Below are 19,399 nucleotides of genomic sequence, written 5' to 3'. Positions count from 1 at the left end.
ACAAACTCCTGACAGCTGTCTCTGACCTCCATGTGTAACCGGCAGCATTACTGTTCTCTCCTGTGTGCTAAATCAATCAATAAACATAATAAGCAAATTACACATATATATTAAAAAACACAAATCCCTTGCCTCATTAGTTTTTTGGACTAATATTTGTTTTGTTTTATTGAGATGGGGTCTTGTTATGAAGCCCAACGTGGCTTGGTACACATATCCGGCCTGATCTTAAACTATAACAATTCTTTTGTGTTAGCCACCACTGTACCACCATACCTGACTTATTTATTTTGAGACAGGGTCTCTCTATGTAGCTTGGGCTGACTTGAATTTTTTATCCTCCTGCCTCAGTTTCCCAATTGTGGAATTTCTGTCTCATGCTGCCATGCCTGACTCCCCTTCTCTTTTCTTATGATTCCCTCCCCAATTCATTGACTGAAGGGAAAAAGAGGAATACATCGACAAACACATAATTGTCTTAATTATGCAAATGTAGAGATAAGATACACATAATCATTGTCTTAGGTAGGGTTTCTATTGCTGTGATGAAACACTGTGACCAAAAAGCAAGTTGGGGAGCAAAGGACTTATTTGTCTAATCCTTTCAGATCACAGTCCATTATTAAAGGAAGTCAGCATAGGAACTCAAGCAGGGCAGGGACCTGGAGGCAGGAGCCTATGCAGAGGCCATGTAGGGGTGCTACTTACTGGCCTGGTCCCCATGGCTTGCTCAGCCTGCTTTCTTACAGAATCTAGGACGACCAGCCCAGGGATGGCACCACCCACGATGGACTGGGCCCTCCCCCAATTGTACACCAGCCAGTCAATCATGAATTACACGTTTGATCTAAATACTAAATACCATCACATGTAGGATATTTATTGTGGTGTTTGCTTCTGATGTCTGTTTAAGATGTGATTCTGGAATTTTATAATAGATTGTTAGTTCTAAGAATGTTCCCATAATGGTATTCCTGTGTGCTATCAATGGAACAGCCTTCTCTAATGTCTATGTTTCCTAACAAATTAAGACAGTAGCAGGTAGACTCGCAAGCCTTTAGTAATGTTTAATGAATGAATGAATGAGTGAATTAATGAAACTGAAAGCTGTGCCTTAAGGAAAACAGGGTACCAGGGTATTATTAAACTGAGAAAGAAAACTAGTAATGAAATCAATGAAGATGACCAGTTTGGTCCTGGTGAGTGTGGGTCAGTGGGATGGAAGGATGAGACAGCTTTTGGACAGTTTTGCTTAGAAGGTAACTATATTAAATTAAATTACTTAAAATGGAGCTTAGTCAATAAACTCTTATTATGCTATGAAAGATTTGTTCTCTGGGACCTGAAATGCTCTGAGCACTATAAAAAAAAATCTGGAAGACACGATTAAAGATAAAAGCAGACTGGGTACTGAGCATGTGCCTGTAAACCTAGATCTTGGAAGAAAGAGGCAGGGGATCATATATTCAAGGCCAGTATAGGTTACATAGTAAGTTCTAGGCTGGCCTGGAATACCCAGTAGACTTGGGTTTGTTTTTGTTTGTTTTAAAGGGGAGGAGCTATAGGTTTAGCTTGAAGAGAGACCATGCACTTAGTAGTATAATAAAAAGCCCCAGGCTCAGTGATGAGCACCCAAAATAAAAGGAAATAAAACCAAGGAATCACTACAATGGACTCTCCCGAGAGCTAACTAACTCTAGGCCCATTCCTATTAGTCGTCTGCAGTAGCAGTATGACATGAGTCACATTCCCATGAACTTGAATGCTCATAATAAAATAACCTTTGGCTTCTCTGTCATTACATAGTTGTTGTTATAAATGCTGGGACATCTCCTGTTGCCCATCAGTTGTCAGGTGTCTGCACTAGTAGCTGGGACTCCCACATGTGAAATTATCCTCCCAGGTCTGCGTCTGTGAAATGGGTAGGCAGCGCTCGGAGTCTGTTGGACTTTGTCCTTTGTGGTTTTAATGTTGCTTGCAACAAGACAGAAGCAATGTTAGCTTTTCGGCACCTGGAAGAATGTTCTATTCAGATTAAACAAGGAACATACCTATGTGAAAAGCTGAGTTCACTTGGGGTTTTTATTGCAGCATCTACTGGGTTCCTAAGAGCTCTGTTTAGAACACCTGTTTTGTCATACTGATGAATACTTGAGAGAATAGTCCTGGAGAGCCTTCCGACATGACAGTATCTGAGAAAAGTAAAACTGAGCCGCTGGACTGGCAGCAAAGTGTTTGCCATGCAAGCATGAGATCCTGAGTTCAGACCCCAGCAACCACATCAAAAAGGCATGGTGGCAAAGGGCTTTAATCCTGGAACTCCAAGAGGCAGAGGTAGGCAGATAGATCTCTGGCTTTGAGGCCAGCCTGGTGTAAGGAGCAAGTTCCTAGACAGGATAACAGAGAAACCCTAACTCAGAAAATAATAAGAAAGAAAGAGAGAAAGAGAGAAAGAGAGAAAGAGAGAAAGAAAGAAAGAAAGAAAGAAAGAAAGAAAGAAAGAAAGAAAGAAAGAAAGAGAAAGAAAGAGGGAGGGAGGGAGAGAGGGAAGGAGGGAGGGAGGGGAGGGGAGGGGAGGGGAGGGGAGGGAAAAAAATCATAGGCATGGTAGAACATGCTTCTAGTTCTTGTGTGGAGGAGGCATATAGAACTTGAGAAGGGAGGAGGGTGAGATGGAGGGAGGGGGCAGATAAAGACACATACAGACAGGCAGACAGACAGAGACAGAGACAGAAACGAGTCTACAATGCAGTTTAGATACATATTTGGGCTTCAAAGGCAAATATCTAAAGATGAAGCCGCGTCACCGCTGCTGATAGAGTCTTACAGTTTGCTTCCCTCTAGTGGCCAGATCAAGGCAGTACACTGCGGTGATTCCCGGCGTGACTGCTGCTTTAGCGGCCGCAAATCCTTACCGTTCTCCTTTGAAAAGGTCTTAACTGTCAGAGAGCTTCAGTTTAGAGTTTTGTTTTGTTTTGTTTTTCTGGATCAAGCATTGTGTTCTAAACTTTAGGACAATGTTAGCATTTTGATTTGAATCCCAAAAGGACAAAAGTAGAAGGCAAAGTCTGGGTGCGTGAAATGGAGTTGACAATGAGACACACAGCAACGTGTCAGTGTCAACCAGTGGACTGGGAGACAGGACCCCAGCAGAGATGGTAGCTCCGGTAGGAAAGAATCGCTCATATCCGTCTTTTCAAAACACTGTGTTTATTTGTATTTTGTTAAAGGATATCTGTTTAGTCTTAACGATTTTTAAGCTATAAACTTCGTGATACAGGACTTTGCTTGATACAGAGTCTCCACAAATAGCCCAGGCTGGCATCAAACTCACGATCAGCCCTCCCACTGTTGAAATTACGGGTGTGTGCCATCATGCCTAGGTAGCATAGTCGTTTTAAAATAATATAAATATAAATAATATTAATGTTCTCACTGGGTAACAGAAGCAACTTAAGGAAAGAAGGGTTTATTTAGGCTCACAGTCTACCAGGGGTGGGAAGGCACGGAAGCAGGGACATGGAATGCATGGTGTCCGTCGCCAGGAATCCCAGAGAAGACCTAATGCTCAACTTGTCTTTCTTTTTCTCCACCCCCACCCAGGACACCAGCCCACGGACTGATACTTCGCACATGTAGAGTAAGTAAATCTTTCCAGCTCAGTGGACTGAATCTAGAAACCCCGGTCCCCCAAAGATATGCCCAGAGCTTTGATTCCTAGATCCCCTCAAGGTGACAGTATTAACCTTCACACTATCAGTCTGGAATGTTAGATACTGGTCACCTAGCTCTGGAACCTGATTTCTCATCCTATTGAAAAGCAGTTTGTCAGAAGGCCCTGACCAAACTCGAGTGCCAAATCACAGCGGTGAGGAGGTAAGGGGGCAGGAATCCGAGCAAGGGTTTCATTGTTGGATGTAGCTGGTAATGGGGCGTAGCTTGGGCAGTGGCCAATCCGAGACAAGGAGGAAGCGGCCATAGGTGACTGCAGCCTCTGTGTGGCAAGTCCTGTAGAGAAGCGAGTGTGCTTTCTTCACACAGCCTGTAACCAGCCCTCAGGGAGATGACTCGTTCCACAGCCTTCTCTCTATGGCCCTGTGCAGGCAGGGGTGATACATGCTCGTGCTTAGTCCGTTTCGGGTTCTCTCAGCCTTCCTGCACGTGGCTCATCTGCCAACTCCTCTCCCCAGTTTATGCAGCACTGGCTTCTGACTCCACAAGTCGTTTAGTGTAATTGTCATCTGTAGGTCCTTCACCACCCTGCCAATTCTCTCTCTGCTTTCTTCCTTGAGGCTTTGTTTGTTTGTTTGTTTTGTTTTTCGAGACAGGGTTTCTCTGTGTAGCCCTGGCTATCCTGGAACTCACTCTGTAGACTAGGCTGGCCTCGAACTCAGAAATCCGCCTGCCTCTGCCTCCCAGGTGCTGGGATTAAAGGCGTGCGCCACCACTGCCTGGCACGGCTTTTAATTTTTAATTTAATGTATTGATTTTCATAATGGTCTGTTTGAGCTTTTGTATCAAAGTACCATAAACTCGATAGGTTATAAAGAATAAAAATTTATTTCTCGTCATTCTGGAGCCTGGAAGGCTAAGAACAGGATGCGGGCCATGTCAGTGTCTTCTTCTGTGAGTTCACGCTGTTTCCTCACAAGTCGGAAGAATGAAATCTGGAATTAGCATTTGCTATACAAGATAACCAAGAGGACCGCTGAAAGTCATCTCTCCCTAGAGCAACTCACAACAGATAGATCGTGCATGGGAAAGTGGGTGCTAAGAAAATGAACTTTCCTGCAGCTAGGGAGATGGCTCAGTGATTGAAAACCTGCTGTTCCATTTCCAACCCCGGCATGATGGCTCACAATGGCCTACAATGCTAGTTCTGGGGGATCTGAGGTCACTAGGTCCACACTTAGAGCACATACACACATGTAAGTATACACTTAAAATACAAGTAACGTTATACAGCGCAGGTTACATTTAGGAATATATCCGAACCTACACATACGCATGTGCATATAGTAACAGTTAATGAAGAAAGAGGCCATGAATTTGAGAGAGAGCAAGGAGGGACATGTGGGAAGGTTTGGAGGGAGGAAAATGGACGGGGGAAATAATTATACTCTTAAAAATGAAAGAAATAATATATATATATATATATATATATATATATATTACAAATAAAGAGAAAGCTGCCTTAACCTATGAATTACCACCTCTGCCTCATAGCTTCTTTTTTTCTGTATTATTTCTTTTTTATTTTTTGAGACAGGGTTTCTCTGTGTAGCAGCCCTGACTGTCCTGGATATCTCTCTCTCTCTCTCTCTCTCTCTCTCTCTCTTACACACAGACACACAGACACACACACACACACACTGGCTCTGCCTCCATGTATGGCTGCAGACCAGAAGAGGCACCTAGACTGGCTATCTCCTAGCTGCTTTCTCCAATACTTGCTGTTTGAGTCTCTTCCTGGCTGCGTCACCAGTCTTTCCTCAGGATGCATGTCTCCTGGCCAAATGGTCATGGTGTGTCGTAATTTAAACACCTGTACACCACTAAATTGGAAAATATAAAAGAAATGGATAATTTTCTCAATACATATCACCTACCAAGGTTATATCAATTTCAAATAAGCAATTTAAGCAGACCCATAACCCCTAGTGAAGTAGATGCAGCAACTAAAAGTCTCCCATCTTAGTCTGGGTTACTATTGCCATGATAAAACCCCATGACCAAAGTCAAGTTGAAGAGGAAAGGGTTTTATTGGCTTACACTCCCCATCCATGTCCTTCACTGAAGGAAGTCAGGACAGGAACACAAAACACAAACAGGGCAGGACCCGGAGGCAGGAGCTGATGCAGAGGGCATGGAAAGGTGCTGCTTACTGGCTTAGTCCCCATGGCCAAGCTTGCTTTTTATACATCCCAGGACCACCAGCCCAGGAGTGACACCACTCACAATGGGCTTGGCACTCCTCCATCAATTGCTAATTAAGAAAATACCATACAGGCTTGCGTACAGCCCCTTATGGAAATGTTTTCTTAATTGAGGTTCCCTCCTCTCTGATGACTTAAGCTTATGTAAAGTTAACATAAAGCTATCCGGCACATGTCCAACCAAAACTAGCCCAGGGTCACATTAGCACAGAATTCTACCAGACTTTCAAAGAAGAGGTGATGCCATTATTCTTCACAAGCTCTCTTGCAAAATAGAAAGAGAAGAAACATTGTCCAGTGAGGCCACAGTTGCCCTGATACCCAAACCATAAAAAGACTCCAGGTAGAAAGAGAGTTGCAATTGCCCTATGAACATAGATTAAAAACAAAAGTAATTAGGTTTATCTTGCACCTTATTGACATAAATTGGTATAGTTATGCTCTAACTGTATTTTGAGAGAAAAGTTTTACTTTAACAGGAAGGGTGATATGTAGGAGGAGCTAAGGTGGGAGGAGTAAGGAGAGGAAGAGGAAGAATAAGGAGTGGAGGAGGAGAGGACGAGGAGAAGGAGAGGAGGAGCTAGGTGATGAGAGAGAAAGAGAGAGGGGGGCCAGACATGGAGGCAGATGTTCACATGTCTCCGCCAGTCAAAGATAGTTGATATATCTAGGTTGGGTATTAGGTTACACTTCTGATTGATATTGAGCATTACCAAACTTATAAAGCCTTTGGTTGACATTAAAAAAAATTGTATAAAAGCAAAAAGGAGAAGGGGGCATGGGATAGGGGTTTTCTAGGGAGGGGAAATGGGGAAAGGGGATGGCATCTGAAATGTAAATAAAATATCCAATAAAAAATAAATTAAAAAAATAAATAAATAACAAAAAATAATTTATATCTCCTTTCCAATTTATATGATACAAAAATTCTCAATAAAATACTTGCAGGGATGATTTAACATATAAAACTCTGTCGATGTAATTCACTATACAAACAAACTGAAGGACAAAAACCACATGATCATAATCATTTCATTAGATGCAGAAAAGGCTTTTGACAAAATCCAATACCCTTTCATGATAAAAGTCCTGGAGAGATTAGGGACATACCTAAGTATAATAAAGCATAATAAGCATAATAAAAGGAATTCACAGCAAGCTTGTAGCCAACAGGAACTTAAATGGAGAGAGTCAAAGTAATTTTATTAAAATAAGGAAAGAGACAAGGCTTTCCACTTTCTCCATACTTACTCTATACAATACTTAAAGTCTTAGCTAGGGCAGTAAGACAACTGAAGGAGACCAGGGGGATACAAATTGGAAAAGAATAAGTTAAATTATCTTTATTTGCAGATGATACAACAGTATACATAAGTGGCCCTAAAAATTCCACCGGGGAACTCCTACAGCTGATAAACACATAAAAAAAATAGCTGGATACATAATTAACTCACAAAAATCAGGAGCCCTCCTATATACAGACTGAGGAAGAAGTCACAGTAGCCTCAAATAATACGAAATACCTTGGGGCGATTTTAGCCTAGGAAGAGAAAAGACTTGTATGACAAAGACTTGATAAAACTTAGAAGAAAGAAGTTGAAGAAGATATAAGAGGATGGAAAGATCTCCCATGCTCATGGATTAGTAGGCTTAACATAGTAAAATGGCCATTCGACCAAAATCAATCTACAGTTTCAATACAGTCTCCATCCAAATTCCAACACAATTCTTCACATATCTTGAAAGGACAATTTTCAGCTTCATATGGAAGCACAAAAGACCCAGGATAGCTAAAGCAACCCTGAATGAGAAAAGAACTGTGGGAGGTACCACTATCTGTGATTTCAAGCTATACGACAGAGTTGTGGTAATAAAAACCACATGGTACTGGCACAAAAACAGACCCATTGATCAGTGGAAATGAATTGAAGACCCAAACATAAATTCACACTCCTATCTGTGGACACTTGATTTTTTGATAAAGAAGCCAGAAATATACAGTGGAAAAAAGACAGCATCTAAAAAAACTGGTTCTGGTCAAACATGATGGCTGCATGCAGAAGAATCCACATGGATCCATACTAATTATGATGAACAAAGCCCAACTCCAAATGGAGCAAAGGCTTCAACATAAAAACATTGAACTTGATACAGAGAAAGTGGGGAATATCCTTGAACTCATTGGCACAGGAAAAGGCTTTCTGAACAGAACACTGTTATCACAGACTAACAATAACAATTAAAAAATGGCACCTCATGAAACTGAGCAGTGTATGCATGGCAGAGGACATTGTCACTCAGACAAAGAGGTAACCTTCAGAATGGGAAAAGATTTTTACCAACTCCATATCCTATGGAGGTATAATATCCAAAATATATAAAGAATAGAAAAAATGGTTATCAAGGAAAAACAAAACAATTAAAAATGAGATATCAGTCTAAACAGAGAATTCTCAAAAGAGGAAACTCAAGTGGCTGAGAAACGCTCAAAGAAAGCCTATCCCAGAAGAGACCACCAGTTTTCCATTGTTCTTTGACTAACCCAAATAGTGCCTGGCATACTCAACATAGAGAATGTTCCCCCACATGACTATCTGGCATTTGAATTTAATAGTGAATCTTCAGCCTTGCCCTAGGAAGCTTTTTCATGGGGATAGCCTTAAGATTCAGAGTGGGAGAGATGTCCCTGCCACTTGTTTGTCATGTTGTGGTGTGAGAAAGGAAGAGATGCTCTTTTTCTTGCCCTCTGTCACCTACTTGGCATGTGGGAGAGCTGGCCCTGCCCCTCATTGGCTGCAGCACTCAGGAGAGCTGACTCTGGGTCTTGCCTGGTTATTACAGTAAAGCTGGCCCTGGTTGCAGGGATTGCAGGTGAGCCAGCCCCAAGGGTGTGAGAGTTGGAGAGCTGGCTCTGTGTCTTGTCAGCTCAGTGTTGGGTGGGCTAGCTGGGCAGTTCCAGAGAGCTCACCCTGGTGGTGTGGGTGAGGGAGGGCTGGTGGGTTGATCAGCTCAGCTACCACCCAGGCCCAGAGCCATGATTTTCAGTTGGCCTACCCAACATCTGCCCCATCTATGAACTGCTGGAACATGTAAAGGAGCCAGTCCTGCAGATTCAAAGGTTTGGGATCTCAGTGACACAGGGTAACAATAGGATATCCTAGGGAATTCCTGGTGAGGACCCTGTAGCAGAAGCAGGGCTGGAACCAGACCAATGACTCACTTCAATGAACATTTGCAAGTAAAGAAGTGTGAGCCAAAGGGAATACTGTGGGACACACTGTGACATACTACAGCTTCAACAATGAGATTTTTTTTTCCTTCATTGGGGAGGTTGCAAGGGTGGAGGGCTGGTATGAAGGGGTGGGGGATGAGTGGGAATCAGGTGCATGATGTGAAATTCACAAAGAATCAAATCAATAAAAAGTTAAGTAAAAAAAGAAGAATCAATTGAAATCATTAAAAAAAAAAAAAAAAAGGAAAGAAAACAAGAAGAATGTTTTTGTCCTTTTCTACTAGAATACTACCCAGCACCTCTGTTCTTGTTTGTTAAGTTGAGGTCCAGCACTTCCTGGTAAAGGAGAGATAAGCAAGACTTGATGTCTTGGGAACAATCACAACTGTGGAAACCTGTCCTTGAGACCTTTAGGGGAAATACTATCCACAAGCTCACGTGTTAAGCATGACAGGACAGATATACATGTGGTTAAACTTGTGGGACATGCAGCCCCAAGGTGTTTAAAGTTATATATATATAAATAACATCCTATTATGAAACCAAAAGAGGGGCCACATTGTTGCTAAGGAGCCAGATTGTTGTTAAGGAGCCAGATTGTTGCTAAGGAGCCAGATTGTTGCTAAGGAGCTACATTGTTGCTAAGGAGCCAGATTGTTGCTAAGGAGCTACATTGTTGCTAAGGAGCCACATTGTTGCTAAGGAGCTACATTGTTTTACATCGTTATTAAATCATCATTCCTTAAAGGATAAGTTTCTGATTACTAAGTGTAATGTATCCTGCAAACTATGTTTTTCAACCTGAACTTGCGACCCTATGATGTACCCCACTCCTTTATCTGGCTAAACACCAGAATCTGTGATATACGATTGCTCTTTTTTTTTTTTTTTTGGTGCTGCATTCATTTATTATAATCCATTTATATGCTTGCTAACTACCTAGGTCATCAGATTTAGTAATAAATTATTAAGACTTTAAATGATGCAAAAACAGTACAAAGAAAACAGGTATTAGTGAGCTGTTGGATTTCAAAGTTTTCAACAAATGATCACAATACATATAGGAGTAGAGCTTAGTAACCTACATAAGATGAAAGTATTGAGTTTGATGATAAGGAGGCACAGAGTAATAAGTTCACATCTTTTCCCATGTCTCTGTCACTTTATCTTCATTATAAATAGTCATAATTTCAATTCCTTCTGAAGAGTAATAATAAAAACTTCAGTTTCCATAGCCTTGGCTTTATTACCTTCCACCAAAACCTCCCAAAACTGGAGAAGTAAACTAATGTTATGTTTTCTATTTACTTGCTGTGGATGGATTCTTTTTTTTCATTTTTTTATTTTATATTTTATTTACATTTCAGATACCATCCCCTTTCCCCATTTCCCCTCCCTAGAAAACTCCTATCCCATGCCCCCTTTTTCTTGTATAAAAGCAAAAAACGATTGCTCTTTTGCCTTACAAAAATGTGTCTTCCTAGATGACTGCCTGCCTACATGATGTATTCTTGCATTTATCTACCCCACAGGCCGCCTTGAACTCTGAGTCCCCCACTCTTCTATCCAGGTGCTAACATTCAATTATCTCGACAGTTTTATCACAACCCTAGCCCTTTCCTATAAAAGGGACCTCAAAAGGCAGAGCTCTCTGAAATCCTGTCTTTGGGAAAGGCAGCCGGCTTACCAGCCTAAATAAAGCGTGACTAATCAGACAGTTATGGAATTGGTTCTTAACCAAAGAAAAGCACAGTTAATAGTGTGTAATGCTCCACTATTTTAAGTTTTTCTTTACAATATGGGAGTCTGTATTATCTACCAAGTATTAGCAAAAATTGATTTTACCTAATGTGTGAAATTTAAAGGAGTAGTTGTACTGAGTTAAATCAGTTCACTTCTGTTTAATTCATTAAACAGCAATTGAAGATGGGTGATAGCGGTCTGTGTTACATACTAAGAGTACAGAAGTGCACAGGGTGGTCTCTGCTCTCAGAGGAGCTGGTGATAAGAACAAAGGCGCACACACAGGTACGTTAAGTGTGACATTCTTGGTGCAATGTTAGTGGCAAGCTGTGTGGAGTAACATTACCCAGCAAAGTATGAGAAGGCTTCATGTGAAAATGAAAGAAAATGAAGAAGGGATAAGGTTTAGCTGGGGGAAGGCATGAGAATGGCAGGCTCACGTCAGCTCATGAGCAAGATTTGGAGGTGAATATTATTATGGTTTGTGCACAGAATGCTCAGTGAGGTGCATTTAACTGGGACATAAGTATCATGGCAAAGGGTAACTGGAGACAAAGAGGAAGTAGGTGTGTGTGTGGTCTTTCCTATGATGCTTAGGAAACAGGACTTTCTCTGGGAATTTTAGTTTGTTAACAGAGCCTCACTTTCTAACCAAGACTGGCCCTCAAACTCATGATCCTCCTGCCTCTGCTTCCTAAATGGTGGGATTACAGGTGTGTACACCATGCATGGCTTAAGAAAAAAAATTAGGCAGGATTTGGCTATATGTCCTAGGGCTGAAATTGAGATCCTCCTGCCTCAGACTCCCAAACGTTGGCATTACACAGTTGTATACCATTATGGTGGCGTATGAGACTCCATTTTGTGTTAGGCTCCTGTTTTAGTCATTTCAGTTGCTATTTACCTCTGACATAAATTTCTGAAAGGTAAGTTCCTGGAAACTGATTTCTTGCCCACTCCCCAGAGTTGTGTAACTGTGGTGAGGTGATTGACTGCTTGCTCTGGTTTCTGTAAAGTCACTTATTGCTGGGTGCAAGAGGAGTAAGGCAGTTCCTCCTGAAGGTGTTAATTCTGCAGAAAGTGATTGTGGTTGTTTTTTGTTTTTGCCTTTTAAAGCTCTTTCTTCTTCCTTTTCTGGGTAGCACATCTCTGATTTGGGGTAGAGCCATTAGCCCTGCTAAGCAGTCTTAATAAATTTGGATAATTATAATCTGAACGGAGTCTAGGGGTCTTTCCCTGGTGGCCTCAAACTCTGTAACACTTGGAGGCCCCAGTGAGATTCTGGGAGACCTCAGGCTCAGGGTTGGGGTTTCAGGATACACCCTAAACAAGAGTCCAAGGTGGGATTGGAGGCCCAGGAGAGTTTGAGGCCATCGCTGCCATAAATCATAGACTCACTTATTGGAGTCAGGCCCTATACGCAGGCAAGTTCACAACTCACAGGCCCAAAGGCAAGCAACCATATATGGGGTGAGTACATTTATAAAGTTGGAGGCCTAGGGTATTACTCAGGCTGTGACTACTACACATTTACAAACTGGAAACAAAACAAAAAGAAATGTTGGCTGAAGTATGCTTGAGATAGGACCAATTGGTGAGTTGTTCTAGGAGTCTGGACATTAGGGGAGATCAGACAAGATCACAGACCCAGTCTCCAGAGACAGAGCAGGATACATTCTCCTGTCTTTTTTGTTTTGACATATAAATGAAGGTTTCCACCACATGCCTGTGTTTGTCTTCTGGCCCCGTAAACTTTCTGTCCTTTTACGTTGTTTCCTTATTTCCAGGGAATTTGTGTTTTCTGGTGTGCTTATGGGTTTTGTTGCAGAAATGGGAGTCAGACTGAGAGCAGCCACGGTGCTCTTGAGTTGCGTACTGCAGCACTTCAGGAGTTCCATGAGGTGAGCTATGTATGGATTTAAGATGTCATCTAGAAAACTGCACTCTCTGTGAGCTAAATATGGGATAGCTAGATGCAGGGCTATTTAACCCCTAAACTGCCAAGTGAATCTTTCAAATGGCCACAGGGAATGCTGGCCACTCTGATCAGTTTCCTTACACCAGCCACTGGATCTCCCTCCTTGAACTCCCTCCTTGGTGGAAACATTGTGCATTTAAATAAGACTTCACTGTTTTAGTTATCAAATCAGAGAATGAGAAAAAAACCTAAGTAAAATGCCAGAACTCACTGTTCTGGTCCCTGTAGAGGAGGAGAAAGAGAAAGAAGAGGAAGAAGAAGAGAAAGAAGAGGAAGAGGAAGAGAAAGAGGAGGGGGGGAGAGGAGGAGGAGGAGGGGGAAGGGAGAAGGAGGGGAAGAGGGAAGGGGAAGAAGAAGAAGAACAGAATTTCCCTCCATCTTACAGTGCATACAACCAGCCAGTGTAGAATGTGATGTTGGAAGGAGACCATGTACCAGCAGTCCGAAGAGTCTACTCTGACCTGGTTTCACCTTCACATACCTGAAACAGACTGGATTGTGCTCCACCCCAGCTGACAGACTCTAGCCATTCTCCTTCTTAGAGAGGCACCCCCTAGTGGGCCCCCACTGCCACTGGTGCAAAGAGCTAATGGGGAACAGAGGCCCAGGCCTCCTTTTTTAGTTTTTTTTTTTTTTTCAATAAGCAATTTATATAACTGTTAAACCCAGAATCCTCCCTTCTCTGAGAACCTTAGGCCCTCACCAGCCTGTTAGAAACTGTTTTCTGTATCCATCAACCCACCTGGGATGATTGCAAGAAGCTTTTAGGTACATTTTTTTTTTTTTTTTTCTACTTAGGAGAGGGTTGAATCATGACTGAAGCCAGGAAGCCTGTTATGGGTACTGGGGCAACTGTGTCGAATTAGAGGAACAAGATGAGCAAATATTGCCCTCAACTATACTGATCTGGGATCCTAACACTGATGAAGGTAAAGCGTATTAGACACCTAGCTCTGGGGCCTTCTGACCAGAATGAGAGTACCAACTAGAAAGCCAAGTAATCTCTCAAAAGTAGCTGAGGTAATTCAGGGAAATCAGAATTTCCTGCTGTATTCCTGGGGTACCTCTGGGTGGTTTACCTGCTTGGTAAACCAGCTAGATGAAAACCAGCAGGCTGTTAATGTTGTTTTTGTCACCCAGTTGGTGCCAGATATTTACAGGAAGTTACAGAAATTGTAAGGGCTCAAGGGGGCGAATAGGTCACAGTTGTTAGAAATAGCTCAGACTTTTAACAATAGAGATCCAGAAGAGAGGAAAGACAAGAAGCTGGCCAGAATAATGGCAGCTGTGTTCAGAGAAAGGCCCAATAAAAACCAAAAGTACCCTAGGCAACCAATCGTCCTCTGTAGAGAATAAAGAACATTGGTAGAACAAGTGGCCACAATGCAGGCAGGGAAAAAGAAGACAGATTCTCAGTTCTACAGGGTCAATTGACTGGGCCAGGGCTCCTTACCAATGAGTCCCCAAGGACCTGTGGTCACAGGAAAAGTATGGAGCAAAACTTTCCAGTTCCTGGTGTTTGTGTGTATAGCTCATTCAGTGCTGACCCAATCCCCAGGACCTCTCACTAAAGAGAGGTCACCATCTAAGAGGCCATAGGAATTGGAACCTATGTTTGGACCACTCCCTGTACGCATACATTTTTTGCAACCTACTTTTAATGAGGGTTCAACCTCTCCTCTAGCCACCACCCAGCTGAGGTAGTGGGAGAGAAAAGTTATTAGGATATGGGGGAAGTGGACCTGTTCAGAAGTAGTTTATCTGTACTTTGTACTCAAGCTGACACTGATGTTGGGAATTTTAGCCCATAACTCCCAGATATGGCCAAGTAGAAATATTGAGATCTGGGATTAGGAATTTTCTTGAACCTCTGACAGAAAAATAATAGGTGTTTTCTGAAATGCTACCTCCAAACTTGTGTTGATTTGACCCGTGTGATTTCTTTGATAACAGTGACGTCATAACCAAGTGGAAAAGTTATCATCCAAACCACCAGGATGTGGGACCAAGAGTTGGGAAACAGCCCTATGGTATTTACAATTTTATGCATACCCCATTGTCATCATAAATGGAAGACAGGTTATCATTGCATCTTCCCAGGCTGCAAGACTGAATCTGCCAGGGCAAACATAAAGACCCTTATAAAAACATAGAGGCCCTCTGACCCAAGCTGAACTATCCCATCCCCTCCTGTAACCCTGCCTTCTTGGCAGAACATGACCCCAACTTCAAATGATATTCCTGAAACTGAGGCCTTAAGACTATTACTGGATAGACCATACCATTGCTTGTCTAGGGCAGGGTTGTTGGCTCTGCCTGGATCCCAAACCCCCATTTTATGTGGAGGATGGGGGTCAACATCTCTATTTCTCCCTCTCTGTCCTACCAAAAGACACAGACTGTAGTCACGAGACTCTAGACTCAGCCTGAGAGACCTACAAGGGGAAGGTACTTACTTTATTCAACTCTTGCCTTCCCCAAATTCCTCTACAGTCTATCTTTGAGTTCCTTAACTCATACAAATAGACGTAAATCAAATACAGAACCTGGTCCCACTGGGGACAGGGTGAGCCTGCATATTTGGCTTCTCGCCAAATGTGTAACCGCTGAACATCTGGACTTGGATGGGAAAGTTTCTGTGCACTGGTCTATGCACCTCCCCCCATGGATTCTCTCTCTCTCTCTCCCTCTTTCCCTCCCCCTCCATCCCTCCTTCCCTCCTTTCCTCTCTCCTTCTCCATGTTTATATTTGAGAAGGAGTGAAAAAGCATTTCTTACCACATAAAATCCTCACCCGGAAAAAAAGGGAAGTTTCAACTCTTTCTTCCTCTCTTCATAGGGGCTGTGGTTGCCGGCCCTGCTGCCTCTAGGAGACCTTAGCAGTAGCTCTTGAGGCTCAGAATTTCAGGTCCCTGAGAGCCAGAATAGACCAGGACACACAGGACCTCAAGGACTCCACGAGACAGCTTGCAAAACAAGTGAATTCCTTAGCGGACTTGGTTTTGCAAAAGTGTCAGGGACTAGATTTGTTATCCTAAAGAAAGAAGGTCTTTGTGCTGCCCCAGATTTTTTTAAAAAAATGCTGTTTTTATACCAACAACTCAGGAATGATGTGAGATACATTAAATGTGGCTCAAAAACAGATGCGAGACTAGAGGAGTGTCCTGAGGCCTCTAACTGGCAGCAGTCCCCTTTCTCCTGCTCCACAGCTTACCAGACCACCCTTTGTCTGCCTCAGCTGAACCTGTCCTTTTACTGCTCCTTGAGGCTATGTTGGCCCTTGCATTTTAAATTGGTTGCTAACATACAGTAGAAGAGTTAACTCTGTTGAGTATAAACTTGTACCTCAACACAAGTCAGCGATTGAGTCCTGTGGTCTCGAGCCAGTGGAGAATGGGATGCCTAAGGAAATCCCCTTTTGTGCTAGGCACCCATTTTAGTAGCCATTTGCCTCATGTAGCTGTAAATGCCTCAGAAATGAAGTCATTGTGGTTCCTCACGGTTTTCTTGGTGACACGCCTCTCATTTGGGTGATTGACTGCAGCTTTGCCCGCAGCTTTAATAAATTTGGCTAGTTGTAATCTGAATTGGATCCGGAGGTCTTTTGCCGACGCCATTACCTCATTATGAAGCAAAGTTAAATTTAGATTTTGTTTGTTTGTTTGTTGTTTTTTGTTTTTTGGTTTTCGAGACAGGGTTTCTCTGTATAGCCCTGACTGTCCTAGAACTCACTCTGTAGACCAGGCTGGCCTCGAACTCAGAAATCTGCCTGCCTCTGCCTCCCAAGTGCTGGGATTAAAGGCGTGCGCCACCACCGCCCGGCCATAGGCCATTTTCTTAATTAGGGATTGATGGAGGAGGGCTCAGACCAGTGTAGATGGGGCCACCCCTAGGCTCAAGGTCTTGGGTTCTATAAGAAGGCAGGCTGAGCAAGCCATGTGGACCAAGCCAGGAAGCAACACTCTTCCATGGCCTCTGCATCAGCTCCTGTCTCTAGGTTTTGCCCTGCTTGAGATCCTGTGCTGACTTCTTCAATGATGAACAAGACTGCAGAAGTGTAAGCTGAGTAAATCCTTTCCTTCCCAAGTTTCTTTGGCTGTGGTGTCTCATTGGAGCAATAGTAACCCTAACTGGGGCCCAAAGTTATGTGGATAAGCATATAGATTTGCAGTGTGTATGGGGATTGAATGACCCTTTCACAGGGATTCCTTTAGATCATTGGAAAGCACAGATATTTACTATTCATAACAGAAGCAAAATTATAGTTATGAAATAGCAACAAAAATAACTGTGTAGGCTGAAGAGATGGCTCAGGGGTTAAGAGCACTGACTGATCTTCTAGAGGTCCTGAGTCCAATTCCCAGCAACCACATGGTAGCTCACAACCATCTGTAATGGGATCCAAAGTCCTCTTCTGGTGTGTCTGAAGAGAGCTACAGTGTACTTATATACATAAACAAAATAAATAATAATTTAAAAAATTATTATTAAATAATAAATAATTAAAAATAATTATAAATAATTATATAATTATATAATAATATAATTATAAATAATTATATAATTATATAATAATATAATTATAAATAATTATAATAAATAATTATTTATAATTAATAAATAATTAAAAAAATAATTTTGCAGTTGGAGTCCCCACAACATGAGGAGCTGTATTAAAGGGACACGGCATTAGGGAGGTTGAGAGCCACTGCGAAGTCATCTTCCTAACCCATTGCTCACATAGTAATTGAATGGTTACCTTTCTGTGGCTGAAGCGTAGGGGGTCTTTATATGTTGTGCAGTGCACATCTTTATCACATATAAAGTGATATCCCCAGTGCTTTCTCTCCTTGTTTGGGATCGCCTTTTACTTCCTGGGTGATGCCTTTTGGCTTCCAGTCATTTGACCCTTCACTGAGCAAAACCATCTAACTCCTCGCTTGGACTGCTTCTGTGTTTTAGGCTGACGTTTTAAACTTTCCCATCTTTCCCAAGTCTGCATTCTCTCTCTCTCTCTCTCTCTCTCTCTCTCTCTCTCTCTCTCTCTCTCTCTCTCTCCTACTCTTACAAAGGACAAGAGCAGTTATCAATGGCCAGTATTAGCCTCAGCGAAGCACCACCAGCTCCAGCCACCTTTGTCCGAGGTCCTAGCTCTGTTGGCTACCAGTTCCTTTATCTTCTACTTGGTAACTTAGTTTAAGCGGAGCATTGTTTTTCTATCAAACATGATTTCCTTATGATGCTGATTTAATGTATAATCCTATACTTTAAAACTCTGCCTTTTGGCTAGGGATAGAGCTTGATCAGTTGAATGTTTGCCCTGAATTGGTTCTCCGGTAACTTGTAATTTGGATGTGCGGATTCACCTCTAACCCCATCCATTCTGATGCGGTTGATCAGTCGTTCACAGTCATTGGATACGGGACGAATTTCAGGCCAGCTAGGAAACTCTGTCTCAAAACCAAAATGAAACAAAAAAGAAGAAGAAAAAACAAATCCTGCCTTTCTAAAGCAGAGTCTAAGAAAACCGGTAGCCCACTTTGTTACCTCTCTAGACAAGCTGTGCTGCCAGGAAGGCCCAGCTCATCCCCTTCCATCAGCTAAGAAAACTGTCCTTGAATGTCAGCTGAATAAACAGCTCAAGAAGCTTGAAGCAACACATTTTTTTTTATCTAGAGAATGAAAGACTAAGAGCTGTCAGCTTAGTTAACCATGTCTCATGTCTCTGGCCCATTGCTGGAGTTCTAAAACACGACGTGGTTTTAGGTTTTATATGCTGCTATGAATCTCTCTGACCTGCCAGGAAAGAGCCGCTCAGATGTATTGTAGTAAGCCAATGTGGGGCCCATTTGAGGAAGAGTGTTTTTTTTTTTTTTTTTTTTTTTTTTTTTTAATATTTTTTTCTGATGTGTTATTACTTGGGAAGGCCCAATAGTAAGATCTGAATCTTCATTGTTGTTTCTGGAAAAGGTTTACTCAGACCTCTTTGAATTACTGTCTTAGTAGAAGTTGGGAGGGAAGTTTGACACAAGCCTGCATTGAGGAGACTGACAAGAGCGCGTCTATTTCACAGGAGGAAGCAAGAAGCGTATCCTCTGGTGTTAAGTGTGCTTCCTCTGCTTCTGTTGAGACAACTTCCTAGAAAGTGGAATGTTATGCTTGCCTTTTGAAAGGTGAAATGCAAACAAAATTTAAGTCTTATAGACAAAACCCAAGAACCATCCCAAAGCACAGGAGTCTCATTTTAGTGACTTTTCTTGTTGATGTGATATTTATTTACTTATGTATTTATTTATGTATTTATGTATGTGTGATTTGTGTATTTATTTATTTATTTATCAAGATTTATTTATTTATTTATTTATTTATTTATTTATTTATATACAGTGTTCTGTCTGCACTTATGCCTGCAAACCAGAAGAGGGCATCAGATCCCATTACAGATGGTGTGAGCCACCATGTGGTTGCTGGGAAGTGAACTCAGGACCTCTGGAAGAGCTCTTAACCTCT

At 42.1% G+C, this 19,399-nt stretch overlaps 1 pseudogene; it reads right to left on the bottom strand.

Moving 5' to 3' along the window:
- Nucleotides 1-16,506, bottom strand: part of LOC143438339 (small ribosomal subunit protein uS12-like) — a 37,886-nt pseudogene extending 21,380 nt beyond the window's left edge.
- Between the last annotated feature and the right edge of the window lie 2,893 nt (nucleotides 16,507-19,399).

This window comes from Arvicanthis niloticus, chromosome 25 (assembly GCF_011762505.2).
Source record: "Arvicanthis niloticus isolate mArvNil1 chromosome 25, mArvNil1.pat.X, whole genome shotgun sequence".
In the NCBI taxonomy this organism is placed as follows: Eukaryota; Metazoa; Chordata; class Mammalia; order Rodentia; family Muridae; genus Arvicanthis; species Arvicanthis niloticus.
This window is presented reverse-complemented; position numbering and strand designations above follow the sequence as displayed.